This window comes from Danaus plexippus, chromosome 7 (assembly GCF_018135715.1).
Source record: "Danaus plexippus chromosome 7, MEX_DaPlex, whole genome shotgun sequence".
Classification (NCBI taxonomy): Eukaryota; Metazoa; Arthropoda; class Insecta; order Lepidoptera; family Nymphalidae; genus Danaus; species Danaus plexippus.
Genome location: NC_083541.1, coordinates 3577729 through 3597914, shown reverse-complemented (window position 1 = coordinate 3597914; position 20186 = coordinate 3577729).

The window sequence follows — 20186 nt, the reverse complement described above, 5'->3', positions numbered from 1 at the left end:
TGAGAGCTCATTAGACGCCGCGGGACTGTAGGGCTTCTGTGCATTGATTTCTAAATGAATGGGGGTTATGCGGCTGTCAAAGCACATAGTTACATACTTGTGTGGCTGGGATGTCTGTGTCTTTATTTAACATTAGAATAGTGACAATTTTACATTCATTGTAAAATTTATTACAAGTTTAAACAATCATTTCTATGTTAAAGTATTATTGTGTTGATATTATTATTAAAATCTACTTAGCATAGTAGAATAACATGTTTGTTTAGTTAATTCAGTGACTTTCTGAAACGGCTCCTTTTAAAAATAAAACTTTAAATACATTAATGATGCCGAGGCTGACAACTGATATAAATATTACAAATGTTATTGATCATATCATCATCACAAAATACCTAAGTGTAAAACCAAATATTCATGTCTTCATTTACTGTCTTTTATTTAAAAAACTTTATCTTTTTCCATTGCACCTCTATAAATTTAGGTAATTCTAGACATTTATTTGTCTTCTCTGTAAAAAAATATATCTCATAATTTATGAATTACTTCAGTATAAGTATTAAATGATACAAAGTGTATAGAAATATAATATTATGGCAAAGGACTCGAAGTTCAATAGAATGAGGACGTTTCACCACCATTGTGTTCTTGATAGGGGAAACTTCGCAACTGCAAGGAACAAGTTAAATATTGAAGTTGACAAACTGCAAGTCTACTGTTGGCATCGCGGCTTCCAAATGCTTTCTCTGAATGATTGAAAAAGTTACTGTTTTCAAAGAATAGTAAAGGATTGTGTCAATCAAATTCTCAAAGACTATGCTATTATCATTATGACATTGTCAAAAGTCATTCATTTCATGTCATTGAAGTTGTGGTTCTTAGCATTATGTAAGGATTTATACACACACATGTAAGGATTTATACACACACATATACACATAGTATGTGTCACATACCTAAATCAGAGTAAACAACTTTTATTAATAGAGTATTTCAAATAAAAATAAGAAACAATTAAATCATCATATTTTTTTTAAAATAAGGACTTGGAAATAAGGCGTATCTCTTATTATAACCCAAATATGTTTATTTTTGTAGATATTATCTTCGCTATATCACCTGCTTTGATCATAAAAATGCATATTTTATGGAGTGTTTTCAGAAATAATTTTAATAGTTTATAAAAAAAATGTAATTTTTACTTTATTTTTTTAATTTTATTACATCATTTTATGTTTCATTGTTTTTTATTTTCTAACAATGAAATATATTGGCTATAGAAAATTAATGCAATATATATTTAATACGTTGCTTCAAAGCTATGTTTTATGATTTAAAATAATGATGTACTTATATTGCAGTTCATGATATATAAGCTATGATCACGTGACATTACATTACAATTTGTTAACGGGCGTTAAAGTTCGTGACAGATTTATTCCAACATTCACGTCCTACATTGACTCACAGCTCATAAAGACGTCGTTACATTGAATTAATATGAGCTCTGGTTGAATTAATTCCATTTTACAGTCCGATATTAAATAGCCGGTCTATTTTCACTCTTAAAAGTTTTGTTTGTCTTTACTATATGGAAATTGTCTATGAAATATTATATGAAATTATAAATTGTTACATGTAATTTTTTACTGCATTTTGGGTCTTATAAAACGTTCGGACATATTCATCCATCATGTTTATTTGTATGGGTGATCAAATGCATTGAACTAGATATGCAGATAATTTGTTATTACAATAAAATTGTTAGATAACAGAGCCATAACGTATTATAGAATATTGATCGTATGTGTACACTTTCGGTAACGTGAAGGTTTATGCCATCTAAATATATGAATCCGGCTCAATTAAATATATCCGTAGGTACGAAAATGGATTCGAGATTGTGAGGAAATTAACTTGAGTGAGGATTAAAATTTTTCATCAGACCGACCTAATTAACTTCGTAATTAAACTTGGCAATCTCGTTCTTTATTATACTATTGAGCTTACAGACGTTCCTGGTGTCTTTATTAAATTAAATTTTTCTACATTTTTTTAAACACGAACATAATGTGACACTTTATAAAATACACTTTTAATGTTTCTATAATTAAATAGCTGTGAAGTTTATGCAATTATTATTTTTTTGCTACTTTCGGGCAAATAAAATATTTCCCAGCGAAAGGCCCCTCAAAACAAGCATTGTTAATTCTTTCTCAAGTCTTCAACTTTGTCATTGTGGACCGTTTGAGCACATAACTTCATTGAAGTGGAGTTGTTAAAGATCACAGACGTTTAATTAAGAAGTTAAAAATATTTAATTCATAATTTAAAATGTTAAAAAACTTTTATAACAGATTAATGGTTGTAAATAAATGTGGTTAATTTATAAGACTTCAAAGAAAGGCCTTGTAAGCTTTGTATAACTGTTTACCAGGTAAAATGTTGTTTAAACAAATTGTTTGCTAAATATGATAGTCCAACATCTACATGAAACCTTAATAAATTGTGACATGGTACCCAAACTTATACATTTGTATATTTGTATAATATATATCGCAATAAAACTATGCTGGCTGACTTGTGGTATGCTTTCGTTGCTCATAGTTATTAATACTGGTAACTTATTTGACGAGGGTAACTCCTAAAAACCTAAACCGCCAAGTTATCATGACGGAGGTATTTGAAACCATTCCTGAAGCCTAAATTGAAATCCTCACAAATTAATTACGATATTATTTAATTAATTAATTTATTTTATAATATAATTTTATGGCTCGATTTAATTTCTCATATATTTTTATATATTAGAGCAATAAAGAAAATTAGTATTTTAGATCAAATAGCATAATGGAAAATTACGACCTAATAAAAAACTATTAATGTTAACCCTTAAAGTAGCTCCTATCGTTTGATCTATTCGTTTATAGTTTGTATACTAAATATTTCATATAAAAATTGTATTCTTCCATACGAAATTATTTCAATTTGTGCTTGCGGCGATGAAGATCCACCCTCTAGTTTCACACAAATTGATATTTACGGTAATAGCCGGAGTTTTTCAGTAACGCAAAGTTGAGTATAACAGGCTCACTTGGATACAGCTCGGAATTCAAATGGGCAAAAACCTTGGTAGAGATTTGAAAGACGGATCTAAAATTTTGCTGAGGAATTTATCAAGACCAATTTAATGTTTCGGATTTTAATGCAGCGTTTTTTAGATTCACTAAAAGATTGCTTGATGAATTGCTTTCAAACAAATTTTGTCACTAAATCGTTTATCCTCTTATCATTGTAGTGAGCGATATTTATAGTAATTGTGGTTACGATGTTTACGTATGTTATGTAAAAACTCCGTAATCGATTTTTCTTAAACTTTCCATTTTTATGAGAAGTATACCTATTCCTTTCATCCCAGGATAAAGTCAATATTTTATAGGTATAGTGTTTTATGAAAGATAAATTCGAATTCGGAGTTATTACTAAGCACGTAAAATATAATAACCGTTTTCTATTGGGCTATTAAGAATGTTATATGAAGATATCATTATTAAATTTTTTGGCACTGGTAATATATATTTCCTAATTCTCTACGTAATAAATAAGGGATAAATAAGTCACTGGTCGAACACAAATAAATTACGTGGCGAACCACAGCACCGGGGCGCTGTCGAATCCAACAGGAACCGATTAGTCCAACCCCGATAGAATATTTATTTGATACCCTCCCAAAGTATACGATAAGGATTAACCTGCAGATTTAATTTGGAGATTTAAATTGTATAATTAATTAAGCGTTTATCATTTTTGGATTGAAACAGAATTTAATTGGAACATACATAAACATTTCTTATCGTTTAGAAAGATGTAATCTGAGAACTGGTGATATTTTTTATTTTATTAAAACGTGAGCTGCAATAACAGTTTCATGCGTGTTAATATATGTATATTTCTTCATTACTAAACTGCACATGATTTTAATCTCTTGTCAAAAATAAATTACTGAAAAAACAGTATATGCTCCGTTTCACTTTAAGTAAATCATACATCATTGTTTATTAAGTTAAGATGTAGAATAATTAATTGCTCAAATAAAAACAAAACGCAATAAGAAATGTCACGACGTATACAAATGCCATAGAACATAATTTTTCTATTAAGCAACACGATTTAATTAGTATATTTCCTAAATGTAATGTCAGAATGTATTGCGTGAATGCCACTCACGTGTTTTTATATACGGACCGTACAATCTGCATAATCAATGATATTTTCATATACATTCTAGATTTGCGGGTTTATAATATTAACCAATGCTACAGTGGCTTCGAACAGCGGCTGTAAATGTGACACGCAAACACGCGACTGAGTTAGTTTTGACTAATGACGTAATGATTGATAGTTCTTATCACATAGTACTTAATAATAAAAGTACTATTACTTTTATTTACTCGGCACTGTTTCTAAGGTCTTTGTATGACTTATGAAAAGCTCTAAATTTAATGAGATCTAAGATTTTCGCGAGTTTTATTCATTGAAATGAAATTAATATTTTTCGAATAAACTACGGGTGATTTATTTTTGTAAAAAAAATACATACTCCCGACGTCACAGTTACTTTTCAGCAACCGTTATCACGGGCAGACGAGATGTAAGTGTCTGTCAGTTGGTCCTGTTATTTATAATTTACCGCCATCGATTTCTTAACTTTCTGGCGTACCACTCTGGATGCCGGCAGAATGCGCTTACGGTGTCTTGAGGCGGGTGTATGCAAACTCGATTGTGACTGTGGCTTGTCATACATTTGACAGAAAAAGAGGAGCGTCGGTACAAGGGTTAAAGAACACATCTCAGATATCAAAAATAGACGTGCGTTGAATTCAGAAGTCAATGGACAAACACACAATGGACAAACCAGGCCACTACATTCAGTTTGATAAACCACAAATCCTCGCTCGTGAAGACAAGTATATACCGAGGTTAATCCGCGAGGCTATTGAAATTAAAAAACATCCCAATTTCAATAGGGAAGATGGCTGGAATCTATCCAACACCTGGGACCCCCTCCTTAAAATTATAAAATCCTATGTCCGTGACCACACCGCAGGACTTCGTGACACCGTAAGTGCATTCTGCCGGCGTCCAGAGCGGTACGCCAGAAAATTAAGAAATCGATGGCGGTAGATGACAAATAACAAGGACCGACTGACAGACATTCACATCTCGTCTGCCCGTGATCACGGTTGCTGAAAAGTAACCGAAACGTTGGGAGTATGTAGTTTTTTTACAAAAATAAATCACGCGTAGTTTATTCGAAAAATATAAGTTTCATTTAAGCTCTAAATTTACTTGCATATAATTTAGTATATATATACGAGAAATAACTTTTTATTTATTATATAATGATTTTGATAATGTACATGATTTGTTTGTCAAATGGTTATCATATTAGTTATCTTTGTATAACTTCATATTTTATTTCAAATGATTACAGAATTCGAAGATTTCTTACAGTTATTTTTATTTTACCATGCTTATTGCGTAGTAAATTTAACTATTTATACTGGAATTATTATTTATCTGATAATGAAATACACGTTTTCTGTTAGAAACATAATTTTAAATGTTTGTTTTAATCATACTATTCTTAATAAAAAATAAATAATAAATATGCAAAGTATCTGTTTAAATAGGTAAAACGGTTAGGTGTTCTCAGGAAAGATTTGGAAACGAACTATATATGAATTATGTATGAAGCACGCACGTACATAAAAAGGTTCTTTAGAAACTTCCGAATCAAAATGTTTATCAGTTTCATACGTAAATGTGGCCTGTAATGTTATCAGACCTATTCTAAGGCAAATGTACATGTGAATTACATATAACGCACAAAAGCTTCCTTAATGAGGAACCAAATATGCACTGTTCTTAATATCACGCTCAAATAAGTTTGGGTTATTTTGAAACGAATCTGTAATACCTATTATTTAAAATTGCGTTGTAAAAGAGCGGAGAGCATAAACACTATAAACAGTAATCTTCTTCAGTCCCATTTTGTTTTACCCTAATTTAACTTTAGCTATTGGAGGCTCATTTCGAGTTAACGAAGTTATCGCGGGAGACACATAGTTACTTTAGGTGACGTCAGTAAAATGTCAACACCAAATTTTGGCTTCTGATTTTAATAGACTGTGTAAATATAGTTTATGTACAAATAAATAAAAAATGCATATTTTGTACGGGAATTTTTTTTTTATTTAAGATTCAAATTTTCAATCAAATATGATATATGTTATAACGACCAAATAATAATTACATACATGACGTCATCAAATTAATGTACCTATATATTTGGTAGCACAAGGCAGCGTCACTTTGAGTTATAGTGCGGGAAGCCCGTATGTCGGAGCAAATTGGTAATTAAGCCACGTTCAACATAAACACATATAAACATATATATGTAAATAATATATGCATTGTTCATTAAACAATAATAAAAATAGTTGATACAGCTGGGCCCTTGATAATGAATGAAACCAGTCCTGATTTTAATCAATCATTTTATTTATTTATAAATCTTTAATGGATTGTTAAAAAGAGATATATTAACCCAGTAGTAAATACACTTTACACACGTTGAAATAAAATATGTTTTGAGATACAACTTGGGTATTTATTTCCATACATTTGTGTAGCGACGGTTGAAATTACTTTTCTGCAATCGTTATCACGGGAAGACGGGGTGTAAGGGACTTTGAGCTTAAATAAGTATATATCCGAGTCATATAAGAACATACATTTTTATTTGAAATTAATAACTGTGCAAAAAGGCGTACTTGTTTAGCATAATACTTGTTACATACATAGGTTTAACACAAACGAGATTAGTCAACAAACTTTGTTTAGCAGAACATAAACGTATGCGAGAATGTTATACGAAATTTACAACATACAACAACTTTTGCGTGGTTTTTTTTTTTCATTTTTGCTATTACACTTCGTTTGTTCTACGTCGCCATCATTTTATAAAGACCTAAAATTTAACAATGCGTACAATTTTAGATGCTTCTATAAATGTTATTCTAAACATATAAAAATATAACTTTGAAATCTCACTCGTGAATTAATAACAACTATAGCGAACAGATAACCACTCGCATATTTCTCGAACAGAATCAATAGAAAATTTGATTCCTGAATACAGCGATATGTTTTCGATGCCATCGGCATGTAAAAGCTATTCAAAACAACGATTTACATATCTCATGGTGTTATCTTATCCGACGTTCAGGCGTTCATATTTCGTTCCGATATGAACAACTTTAGTTCTAAAACCGATCAATTGCTATTAGAGACCACTGATAACTCTTACGACTAAAGTTGATACATTGAAAGTGAAAGCTCTGAATCATATATTACACTGTATTCAAAATGACTAATTTAGTTTGAGTTTAACGGTTTTGGGCTAATTCATGCCATAAATCTTCAAGGTACTTATTTTATATTACGCTACTTAGCTTTCGAATAATAAAGTTTTCTGAGACTCGCTATTATAGTCTTTATATTTGTACATTAAAAGCGAGAATCGAGCAAAATATTGCATTTGAATTTATGATAAAGGGACAATAAAAAAAAAAAGTCCGAAATGAAATCGACTTACAAAACTGAGTTTAATTCGTGCACTTATCTAAAATTTATCGAAAGGCTCAATAAAGAAAAAGACGTTAGAGAAAAGTAGAATTCAGATTGAGAAATGAAATGAATACGGCTTCAGGCGTTTCGTCGCCAATGAATAATTTATTTTAGAACGCGTTTTCATAAAATTACTTGCCATCTTATTCGAAAGAGTACGCCGTCGCTCAATGGAATGTTGACGTTATATTATTACACAAGAATGTAGGCAGCATATTGTAGGTAGGACACAAATAGTTGGATAGTATACTGTAGGTAATATACAAGGACGTTGGTAGCCGTTGTGGGGTAATAGAAACAGAATTCTCGTTGTTATTTCAAATTTGGTTAATGTTATTGTAGTCGAAATGAAACCTTGTAACTTCGGTAATTAAGAGTACGAAGTGTAAGTTAAGTGATAATTACCTCCTGATAATTGTTGACTTTGACTATAACTGGAAGTTTTAAAAGGACTGCTGTAACTATTGTTTTGAGATGTTATATCATAAAATGCTTCGTATTAAATGTGGGGTTTTATTTACTTATCTTCATAATATTTACGCAAATAGTCTTATATTATTTATTATTATTACTAAAATAAACAGTTTTTTAAGACATTAAAGCTCTAAATTATTTTAATGATAAAGAATAAGACAAATACGTCTAAGTCCAAAGAATAGATGGACTTTCGGATTTGATTATTAACTAATGTAATTTTGTTTATCTGAGATTCCACTGAGAATTTAAAAAGATTTATACTCGTTCTTTGTGAAGATAATTAAATATGAAATTGTCTGAATATAAAAAAAGTAGTTTTGCAAAATAAATAATTTCAAGCAATTATTTTAGTTTACATTGAAATGTACGATTACTTTGTAAAGTAATAAAAGTTCTTAAGATGACGGACGTGAGGAAGCTACTGATTCGTAACGCGTGATGAATGAACAAAAGTCCTTAGAACGGAACTGCAAGAGAGGGAAGCGAGTAGAATGAATTTTGTATCACTTAAGACAATGAAGACTTTTTTGACTGAAATTAACTAACTTTAATAATAATTTTACTATCGCGCCATCGGCATTTGATCAATGTAAAATAATATATACAAAAGTACCATTTAAACCGAATTCAAATAAATAGAAATTTAATTACACGTGTTATTACAGGACGGAGTACATAACCACTTTATGACATCACAAATGGAATTCCACTAGCGAAATTATGCATCATAATCACGAAATAGCGGTATTCGTTATTGCGCGTAACATAACAATCGATTTGCGCTCTGGCATGCAAATATTAACATTGGCATAATGACAAAACCGCAGTCAATAGCACTGTGTCCATGCATGATTTTAGCCTCTCAACTTCAATGTTTACTCGTTACGTGGTCGGCCTTAATAATCGAAGTAATTAGATATATGACTGCAATAAACATTTTTGAAATTAATTAAATATTTTGATAATTTTATTTTTTTAATGTTTTTCTATTTCATTTTATAAATGTAATCATAACATATTTTAAAGTTGATTCGATGGTTGGATTTTATAAAACTTTTATTAGAGTAAATTATCAATTAATTCTCGTGATATTTCTAATCCAGTTTCCGTGGCAATCCGTATATTATTTGCTATAAACAATTAATAATCTGCGAGCGAATGAAAAAATAACTGTTGTAATAACACTCGAGGCGGCGAGGGTTGGCGACAAACCAATTTATTATTTTGAGGCGTTCATTTGGAAAAACAATTATTCGCACAGTTCGTGAATAGAAGGGACGAAATTAAGGTTTTGTTCAGTTCATGCTGATTTAGCATTTGAAGATGACGAAACCGTTTTGACGAAGAGAAAAAAATATATATTATCATAAAATCGCTACTGTTTTAGTGTAATACTTTCTCGCCAACAATGACTTTTAATCAAAAAGATTTATTAATGTTTCGAATTTCATAAATATTATTTATTTGGATGCAGGAAATTATAAGGGATACAAAAGCGTCTCTCTGCTTAATAAAATGACGAACTTTGTCGACATGTTGGTGACATTTAAATGAATATTTTGGAAGAAATTTTTTTCCAATCTGTATAATAAAGTAATCGTCTTCGAGTGCTCTCTTGTGAGGTGCCAGTTAGCGCCTCCAGGAGGGTTAAGTGAGGATAATTTCCCTTTGCGTGCGTCGTAATGACGAAGGGTGGGGATAACGCGGATTTGAGGGGGGAAATTTAAGAGTAAGAAACGTTCCAAGTTATTACCTGCAAGAAATTCTCTAATTCCTAAGCATATTTATATAAGATTTGAATAACCCAAAGGTATTTGCAATAATTAAATTTGCATATTTTCTTCAATGATGTCATGTTTTAAAAGTACGACATACGGCCTATACGGAAACTGGCTAGCATACGTATACATATGTATGTATGTAATGTATATAAAGATTGGAGTAGATTTTTTCACATAAACTCCTAAAGATATTCTGAGTTGATTAGATTAGTCCTAAAATAATTAATCAGTGCAACAAGATATAACATCATTTTCATTACCCCCAACTAAACACTATTAGGGAATTTCCACATTGCAATCCCGTGCGAGATATTTGCCTTAATTAAAACTTGCTCTAGTCCACTCGATACAGAAATTGATTACACTGGAATAGATTTATAAAATACGAACATTTACAATAAACTCAATTTTGTCGGTGGAACGTAAAAAAAATATATGCTATTTCAATCTTAGTGCTAAAATATTGCGAAAAAGCTGCTGTTGATATTTATATTAATTACGTTTTAAATAAGGAATCTGTGAACTCTTTCCTTAGCCTTTCATTATTACGACCCATTGTTTAACGAAGCTGCAATCCATTAATTTATTATTATCAATTATATTATCCAGAATATTAAATTTAAAAATTTCGTAAGCTATAATCATATACAATAAAATTAAAATTCTTCAGAACATCATTTAATCTAATAATAATTCTATCGGTTCTAAAGTCAAACTTGATTTATATTAATCGATTCGAGATTCGAGATTTAAGAATTATGATGAGTGAAGATGTATTTAAATAGTCATACAACATCATGTTATATCTAGTGTCTGTATGCGCAAGTGGCGCCCGTGTCCGGTAGCTGAACATTTGTCTTACAACGGCACTCATTAATTTACGAGCAATATCCCATCGGCACGGCAGATAACGTTAATTGGAGCATTGTTATGTAATGGATCATTGATTTTAATACGTGTAAGTCTTTCGCAGACATGAAACATACATGAATATTGTATCTGATATGTATATTAAAATAGCTAATAGCGATATCTGTTTTTTAATCTATGATGTATGATGTTTCATTAAATAGAATATATATTATTAAAAGTGTAATAAAACAAAATTGTGTCATTTTTTAACGTCGAAATTTTGAACTGCATTTGATAGAGGATATTATTTATTTTATTTTAGTTTAGTTTCATGTTAGCGTCATAACCGGTTACTGATGTTGGATGACTTTATCTAACGAAGTGTGTAGTAAAAGAAAGATTTGCAGTAAATGATATATTCATAGTTTTGTCTAAACAGCCACGTTAAAGTTATGAAACGAAAATCAGAGCAATCTATTGTATTCATAAAGCAGAGTTCACAGTTCCCGAAGTCAGGTAACAATTGATAAGTACAGATATATACATATGTATATAATGCATAGCAGCTATGTAACTACATTTAAATACTATACATATATAGTTATAGTCACTAGCGTGACTTTAATGTGGGCACCATTCGCTACTGACATAAATTAATGATCGTTATTACATTACGATAACGAATCCATATTATTGTATTTCAATTTATTTAATGTTATGATTTATTGTATTTATATTACTCGTTTTATTTTATAAAGAGTAATTTTTATAATTAAAACCTTTTTTTATATAAGTTAAAATTTAAAATTATAAAATAAACATAAATAATTTGACATAGTTAAGATAGCTTGGAAAATAATTCATATTTAAATCTAGTACTAACTTTTGCAAACAAAATCTTATTAAAATATAACTTAAAGTAAACACGCTGAAGGCAAACATTGAAGGTGTTACTGTGTAGCGAAATCCTTTACAACGAACACGGAGTCAAACAAATAGACATTAAACGTTCTAAATATTAATTTTAATTTATTCAGACTACGGGCATAGCTGTAAATTAAGTAAGCGGAAGAAAGCTCATTTATTTTTGGGCGGATGCGGAGAAATTCACATCCGCGTTAAATACACAAGCCGACGGGAAACGTAGGTACTCGTTTCGACTGTTTTCAGTTAAAATTTAATTTGCGCCACAAATTACTGTCTTTTTGTTATTTGCTTTTTGGATTTTAAACTGTAAATTGTATGCTATAATTTCACACCCGCTTCTGGTTGGCCGTGATTACGCCGGGTTAAAAGGTAGAAAAATGTTTCTATCGCGTTTGACGGGGGAGTGTACTATTAATATCAACATCTACTTTTAATTACGGACATTTTTATCTTAGCACTCTGTCAGCTGCATCAGTTATGGAAATAATATGTTTCAAATGTTTTGATTGTATGAAACCTTTTGTATCATCATTTTTTTTAAGGGATATTGAAGGGTTATTCTCATACATTTAATTAACAATAACAGGCCAGCGTAACGTATGATGCTTACGTGTAATTAGAAAACAAAACAGCATTTGTACAACAATAACATGTGTCCGTGGACTATTCATTAACCCCCCGACAGTGTATCGCACATCTAAAATACAGCGGGCCAATTAAAGTTGACCCCACTGCGTTCCGCTTCTGCACTCTTAATCAGCAGATAGGGAGTTAATTACATTAATTTATTTATATAATTTTTACCAGAAATTTGTTCTGTATTATATCTTGTATGTTATTACTGGTATTTTTGGTCATTTAATATTATGTGTTAATAATACTACTAATTATTATTTTAATAAATATGATCCTCCCAAATCGATAATTACTGTCATTTAAATGTGATATTTCATTCAATGTAATTTTCGAATTGTATGTTTTGTTAAAAACGAAAATAGTATTAAGCTACTATAATTAAGGCACAACAAAATATACAATTAACAACTGTCAGTAATCTAGGACTGGCTTTAATTAAAGAATAATTAGGCTTTAGAGTTTCATGCTCGCTTTTTTCATTAATTTCCTCATTTTGTCTCCACTTGTCTAACTAAATATCTATCAGAAACCTCTTTATTTCGTGAACAAACTTTGCTTAATTAAAATAAACTTTACGGAGAAAATGTACTTTTGTTGTGAGACAGTAATAATAGTGGTATTTTAATTAAGGTAAGTATTTTTTAGTGTAATCTTTTTCTAGAGTGTTTTATAAAATTTATTGCAAGGTTTTGCAGGGTTTTTTGTTCATGTGCTAATTTAAGACATGGGACATAATTTTAATATAGGTTTTTCAACAAATATACATTAATATGGCCGGCTTTATTTACCGAACAAGATGTTTTTATTATTCCCCTTTTTAAATAGTCTTTGGGCATTTTACTTTTCTTTCTTTTTTTTTTGCTTATGTAAAAGGAATTATAATTGATTGAGAGTCGCTTTAAAGTTAGTCTTATTTTTCTGCACTAAAATTTAATGTTCAGTTATGTCACTTCTAGGGAAGGTGTTTGTAAGTATCATTGCGTGCTATCTGTTAGTTTTGTATGTAATTGATATGCTCCTTATAATATCATGCGGACTTGTAAGTAATGATAATAAAGCTTGTCTTAAAGAAAGACTAAAAATTAATTTCTACCCATTCAAAATCTTCTTCTACCCTCTCCTGTTTTCATTCCAACATTACGAAGTTTCACTTCTCCGTGCACAATTTTTTTTTCAGAGTATATTTCATCGTATTCTATTTTACTCAAACCCATCTGAGACATAACAAAAAAATATTATGTATGCTTTATATTCTTTAAATTTATAAATACTAAAATTTTCAAACAAATGTTTATACTTTAATAGTTATCTTTATGATAACGGCAATCGTTGAATGCTCTATAATAGCAATAATTTGGTAATGCAGTCACGCTGTCACTCAAATGACCTTACAGTTCGGTAGCAATCAACTCTAAATGTTATGATTGGTAATGAATATTCTGCGGGGAACTTAAATCTGTTGCTAACATTATCATTTGATAAAATTGTTTTATGAATAATTATATACAACATTAAAGGTTGATATTTGTATTATATAATATGTATATATTATCTTTTTATTTAATTTTAAATTTGATCGTTTTTGAGGTGTTTAAAAGTAATGTAAAAGAAAATATCGTTGTCGTATTTAAAAAGGAAAACGTTTATTTCACAAATTACAAAAGTAATGTTCCAAATCGACTTCAACTTCCAGGAGACGAAGTACTCTGTGATGAAAATGTTGTCGGCGTGGTTATTGAACGAAAATTTGTTTTCGCGTGTCTTCCTTGTTCATCAGATTTGAAGAAAATATATTACCGAATATTGGACAAAGTTTATGTCATACAAAATGAATTACATGTATCAGTTTATTATTAGCGATGACATGAAGTTATAGCCGCATTAAATTCCTTATTTTGGATTCGATGTTGGTTAAAAACCATGGAATATCACAAAAGATAGTTATTTAGGATACTGGATAATTGTTCTCATTTTAATTTCACCTAATTTTGAACAGGAATACTCTTAATTTAAAATCATATTTTCGTTCCTTGTACACCATTTATAAGGATGAGTACTCAGTTTTTCTTACACTATCTGAACCTAAATCAATCTTCGTTTAGTTTTATAAAACGATTTAAACTTTTATAAATATTATTAGGATACATTACTTTAAAAATATATTTTAATAAAATGTATATTCGATGCTCGTAGTAGGGGTGCGTAGGGTGTTGTGTACAATGAAATAAAATTCGCCTGAAGTGCCTTAGTTCTATTTTGATCTTTTTGTTACTAGTAATAAGTTAGAAAATTGTGAAATGTGTCATAGAAAGGGGAGTTGGTAACATTATTATAGGTCTTGCAGTGTAGGGTCTGTCACTCAATTGCTTCGTTATTGCAACGTGACTGCAATCAACGATGTACATTCGTTTGGGTCTCAAGCGGATAACGTGTGTTTTTTCATTTATTGATTTTTTAAACGGCAGGTAATTGTTTAATGGCACGAGTAAACTTTATATTGAAAAGATACAATGGAATTAAGCAAAATTTTTATTTTGGTACTTAAAAAAAATATCGAGGATAAAATTTGCTTTCGACAACAATTGCCATGAAGGACTTAGTCTAATGGGTCTGGAACTTAAAATAAACTGTAACTCCCACTTCAGTTACATTCTCCTACAACAACAATCAATAAGAAACTTTGCTTGCTCAAGTTTTCCTACAAGTTATATGCACATTCTTAAGGTAAGTGTTGTTTAATTTCTCGACTAGAAATTTTGTTGAGAGGATTCAAATTTATCTGAGCATATATAAGTATTCAAAGTTACAATTGGAACGTCAACATATTTTATAATGGGGTTGTAAAAATCTGGTTTAATATTTATCAGATCTCAGTCTAATGATTTTTTTTTTAGTTCTTCTCACGTGCCATCCTAATCATGGAATTAGCTCAAGAAATTAGTTTTATTTTGTCGCTCTGATAGTCATAACCAGAAGTTATCGCGTCAGGTAGGAGTAACTCTACTACCCCCCTGGGGGCCGCCACCTTGTCGTGGTGGGGGGGCTTGAGTGCTTCAGTGATCCCCAGGGCTTTACGGGCAGATACTACCATACCGGACGGGTCTGGGGTGAGAGTTCAAGCTAAGAGCGGCACAAACGTTTTCAGTGTCACTCCATGTATCCTCTGCTTACAGAGCTTCATAGGATGTGGCAGTGGCGGTGTACGGACCGTTGGGTAAATCTCCGGGTCCAATGATAGGTGTGGTGTTAAATCACCATATATACGCAGCGGATTGAGCGCTAGTCCTTTGACCACCGTAACCCCTTGGCCTTCAATTACGTTACAAAGACCCCAACAAGCGCAGCCAGGTACGTTGCAAAGGTCAAGGTAGCGGAAGGGGTTTGCCTTAATTGGCCGGCCTACGACAAGGAAAACTCTATAAAACCCGGGAGAGTACCCGTAAAAACCTGTGGATACCAGGCGACCTCCGCAGTAATGTAGCCTTCCCCTCGGAATGGGTGTCACCCGGGGGGCGACCGTTTATTTCGTCCCATACTCATGGGAACAAAAATGAGTTTTCCTAATCCCAATTCAAGGACAAGTAAGAGTGAAGAAGTAGAGAGGAGATTGAAAAGAGGACAAGCGGGATAACTGCTTTGGAGTTTGGCACTAATCAAAGCCTTAACATGAGCATTGCCAGCTCTGACGGCGAGATCAGTAATGGAATACGTAAAAACGCACCCGTGACGCGGAAGCCGATAGTGTATCGGAAGAAATTCCTGGTCTTTCCAAGTCTCGGGTAAAGCGCAGTATACCTGTGCCAAAACGAGGGAGAGGTCGCCCACCCATCACTGGAGTGTATGTGGGAAATGCAAGGGCGAGGAAAGAGCTCGCCGAAGCTAAACGGGCGTCAATGGAGCTTCTTACACAGACAGAGGTGTCTAATTTCACCCAAACGAGTCGGCTCGAAAGAACGTCACGATCTCTTGAACCCTTGGTCACCTTGGATTCGCCTCCTTCTAATAGTAGGCATGACAAGGCCGAGAAAAGCATCACTGTCATCACCGAAGTGGCAATAAAATCGAATAACTTGAAGGGGGGTACCTTTTTCAAAGCTCTTAACGAAGCGGCATCCAATATTCGAGAAGCTATGGAAGCCCTCCAATATCAATCTTCGACGGAGGAAACTCGACGTCTTCAAGCGGACAATAAGAGTCTTCGAGATGAATTGGCAGCACTTCGCAATGAAGTGCATAATATGCGTGCAGCCATGGGGAAGTAGGCTAGTCCATCCCAGGAACCTATACTGCCAGTACAGAGGATGGATGACGTCGTGCGCGAATATTTGTCCCAGGTAGGGACAATGATTAACGCACGATTAGAAGCAATCGAAGAGCGATTTCTTCCTGAGAAGCGTCTTAGATCACCTCTGGCCTCGGATAAACGGGCTGCAGAACGAACTGGGATATCCTCAGCAGCGAACTTTGCCCTCTAACCTCTGGAGAGGCCATGGAATATTGTAGTCCGAAGAAAGGAAAAAAAGTCAACACCTGCAGCAACCACTTCTTGGGCTAACTCTATCGAGACAAGTGCTTCCACATCAAAGCGAATGACCCAGACGTCAAAACCGTATCACCAAACAGCACCAGACTCACAGTCTACGGTGGCATTTAATCCTGCAGAGGCGTCTGTGTCTACTGCAGAGTCTTCTAGGAAAAACTTTAATAACAAAAAAGACAAGCAAAGCAAAGGTTACGTGCTCCAAGGACGGCATCCGTAGTCCTTACATTGCAGCCAGATGCTGTTGAAGAAGGAATCACGTACAGGGATATCCTTGCCAAGGCACGCCAAAGTTTGGATCTGAGAGCCTTAGACATCCCTTCAGGCCTTACAATTAGGCAGGCAGTCACTGGTGCACCAGTACTTGAGTTGCCTTCAGGAGTCTCGAGCGTAACAGCAGATCGTTTTGCTGTTAAGCTTCGGGAAGTTCTCGCCGGTGAAGCACGAGTCACCAAGCCGATAAAGTGCGCGGACTTACGTCTTATTGGTCTAGATAACTCAATAAGCAAAAACAAGGTACTAGCTGAGGTTGCATAGACGTCAGGCTGCCCCCCTGAATATATCAAAGGAGGTGAGATTCTTTTTGGTGCTCGAGGAACTGGATATTTATGGGTACAGTGCTCAATTGCAGCTGCAAAAACACTTGCGGCGACTGGGCATGCGGACGAGTGGGATGGAGCAAAGTTCGCATTGTAACGTTAGAGCAGCGCCCGATGAAATGTTTTCGGTGCATGGAAATCGGGCATACACGGCTCCAATGCAGCTCACAAGTAGATCGTACTAATCTATGTTACCGCTGCAGTGAATCTCGCCATAAGGCGGCAACATGTGCCTCTAAACCGCATTGTGCAGTCTGTGCCAATGTGCGCAAGCCTGCGGAACATACGATTGGGGGCAGAGGATGCTTCGCTACAAAAAATAGGAATAAGGTTGGCCGTGTCCCAGCCTCCCAACAGACGGATCAGCAGACAGTGCAATCGGAGGAAACTAATATAAACCCTACTAATGGATAATGATCGAAAACAATTCCTCCAGGTGAATCTGAACCACTGCGCAAGTGCCCAAGGCTTGCTGTTCCAGGCACTTACGCAGTGGCAAATTGGGCTTGCCATTGTCTCGGAGCCCTACTACATTCCTAACTGCTGGGCAAGCGATATGACAGGCACTGCTGCCATATATGCCAAAATTAACACTGCTTGTCCCTCAAAAGAGAGAGGAAACGGTTTCGTCGCGGTTGATTGGGAAGAATACCCTGTATTTTCTCCGTATTTTTCTCAAAACAAAACTTTCGTCGAGTTTGAAACATTTATGAATGAGATACAATTAGCTGTTGCACCCCGATTTTAATGCCAAAAATACGCGCTTGGGCTCACCAACACCGACCCTCGAGGTAGGCTGGTGGAGAATTGGGCCACAGAGTTGGGATTGGTTCTTCGCAACCGTGGAACTGCATCCACGTGCATTTGCCCACAGGGGGAGTCAATCGCAGAACTCTCCTTTGCAAGTTCCACTGTTTCTGGATCTATTCACGACTGGCGGGTTGAAGAGGAGGTAGAGACTTTATCCGATCGTTTGTATATTCGGTTTAGCATCTTACCGCGTAGAGTACTAACAGCCACTCGACCTCTTTCCGTGTCACCTTCTTAATTCCCACGCTGGGCCTCATCAAAAGCAAATATAAATTTACTGGAAGAGGCTATTATTATTGAATCCTCGAGCTCTCAGTCTGTTGAAATTTTAACAAAAGACCAAGAGGCGATGCTCTTTGGTGATGCGATGAGAAGGATCTGCGATGCCTGTATGCCTCGAGTACGTCGGCAGGTACGAAAAAAACAGGTGTATTGGTGGACAACCGAAATCGCAGTTCTTCGCAAAGAACGCATAACTGCTCGTCGGGAATCTCAGCGACTGAGACAGAGACGCCCTAAAAATGAAAATTTAGAAAACCAGCTACGGGAGATATATTGCAAAGCGAAGGAAGCCTTGAAATCTGCTATATGCCGAGCCAAAGAAACTGTCTGGATGGAACTCACTACGGGGCTGGATCTCGACCCATGGGGTCGCCCATACCGAGCAGCGAGAGGCAAATTAGTACGAAGCCAGCCAGTTGCTGAATCCATGCCAACAAATAGTCTAATTTCAGTGTTGGCAGCATTATTTCCGGCTTCGTCTCAGCGACATAATCCCATACATGTCCATGAGCCAGAGATGGACCCAGAAGAAGAGGTCCCTCGAGTGACCGAGAGGGAACTTGGAACCTCACTCTTGCGTTTTTGCCATCGCAAAACTGCCCCTGGTCCTGATGGAGTGCCTGGCAGAGTAATGAGTCGGGCTCTGGGACCCCTGGAGGAGAGACTGCGGAATCTTTTTACTGCTTGTCTTCAATGTGGACAGTTTCCAAAGTGCTGGAAGGAAGGCCGAGTCGTTCTTATCCCCAAGGAATGCCACTCTCCTGAGTTACCGTCGGCTTACCGACCTATCGTCTTATTGAACGAGTCAGGTAAACTACTGGAGACAGTGGTTGCCTCTCGGATCATACACCAGTTGGTTGAAAAGGGTCCAGACCTGTCAGATGCGCAATATGGTTTTTGTCCTTCGCGTTCTACCATTGACGTCGTACTTGACGTCAGAGGATTTACAGAGAGGCAGCTGGAGAACGGTAACACAGTATTGGTAGTCTCTCTTGATATTGCAAACGCATTTAACACGTTACCGTTTGCTGCCATCGAGGATGGCCTGTCCTATCATCGTCTGCTAAAGTACCTTCGCGTTTTTATTTCGTCGTATCTCCGAGATAGGACAATTTTGTGTGTGTGGCCGCGAATGTATCCTCGTCCGAAGAAATATGAGATGCAGTGTTCCACAGGGATCGGTTCTTGGTCCACTTCTGTGGAAAATCGGATATGATCGTGTTCTTCGTGGTGCCCTATTGCGCGGGCTTCGTATTGTTTGTTACGCAGATGACACGCTGGTTCTAGTCTATGGAGTTACACATCATGAGGCGATTAGTTTGGCAGAGGTTAGAGCGAGACTTATTGTCTCTCGCACCAAAAATCAGGTCCTAAGGGTCGCCCTTGAAAAAACCGAGGCTTTATTCTTTCACGCTCCCCGCAGAAGACCGCCTGAGGGAATAATACTCCGAAACGGAGAGGTAGAGACTCGAGTTCAAGATGATATGAAGTATCTTGGTCTGATCCTAGACGGAAGATGGTCTTTCGCCACTCATTTCAAGAGGTTAAGACCAAAATTGCTTAAGATGGCTACTGCCTTGGGACGCCTCCTGC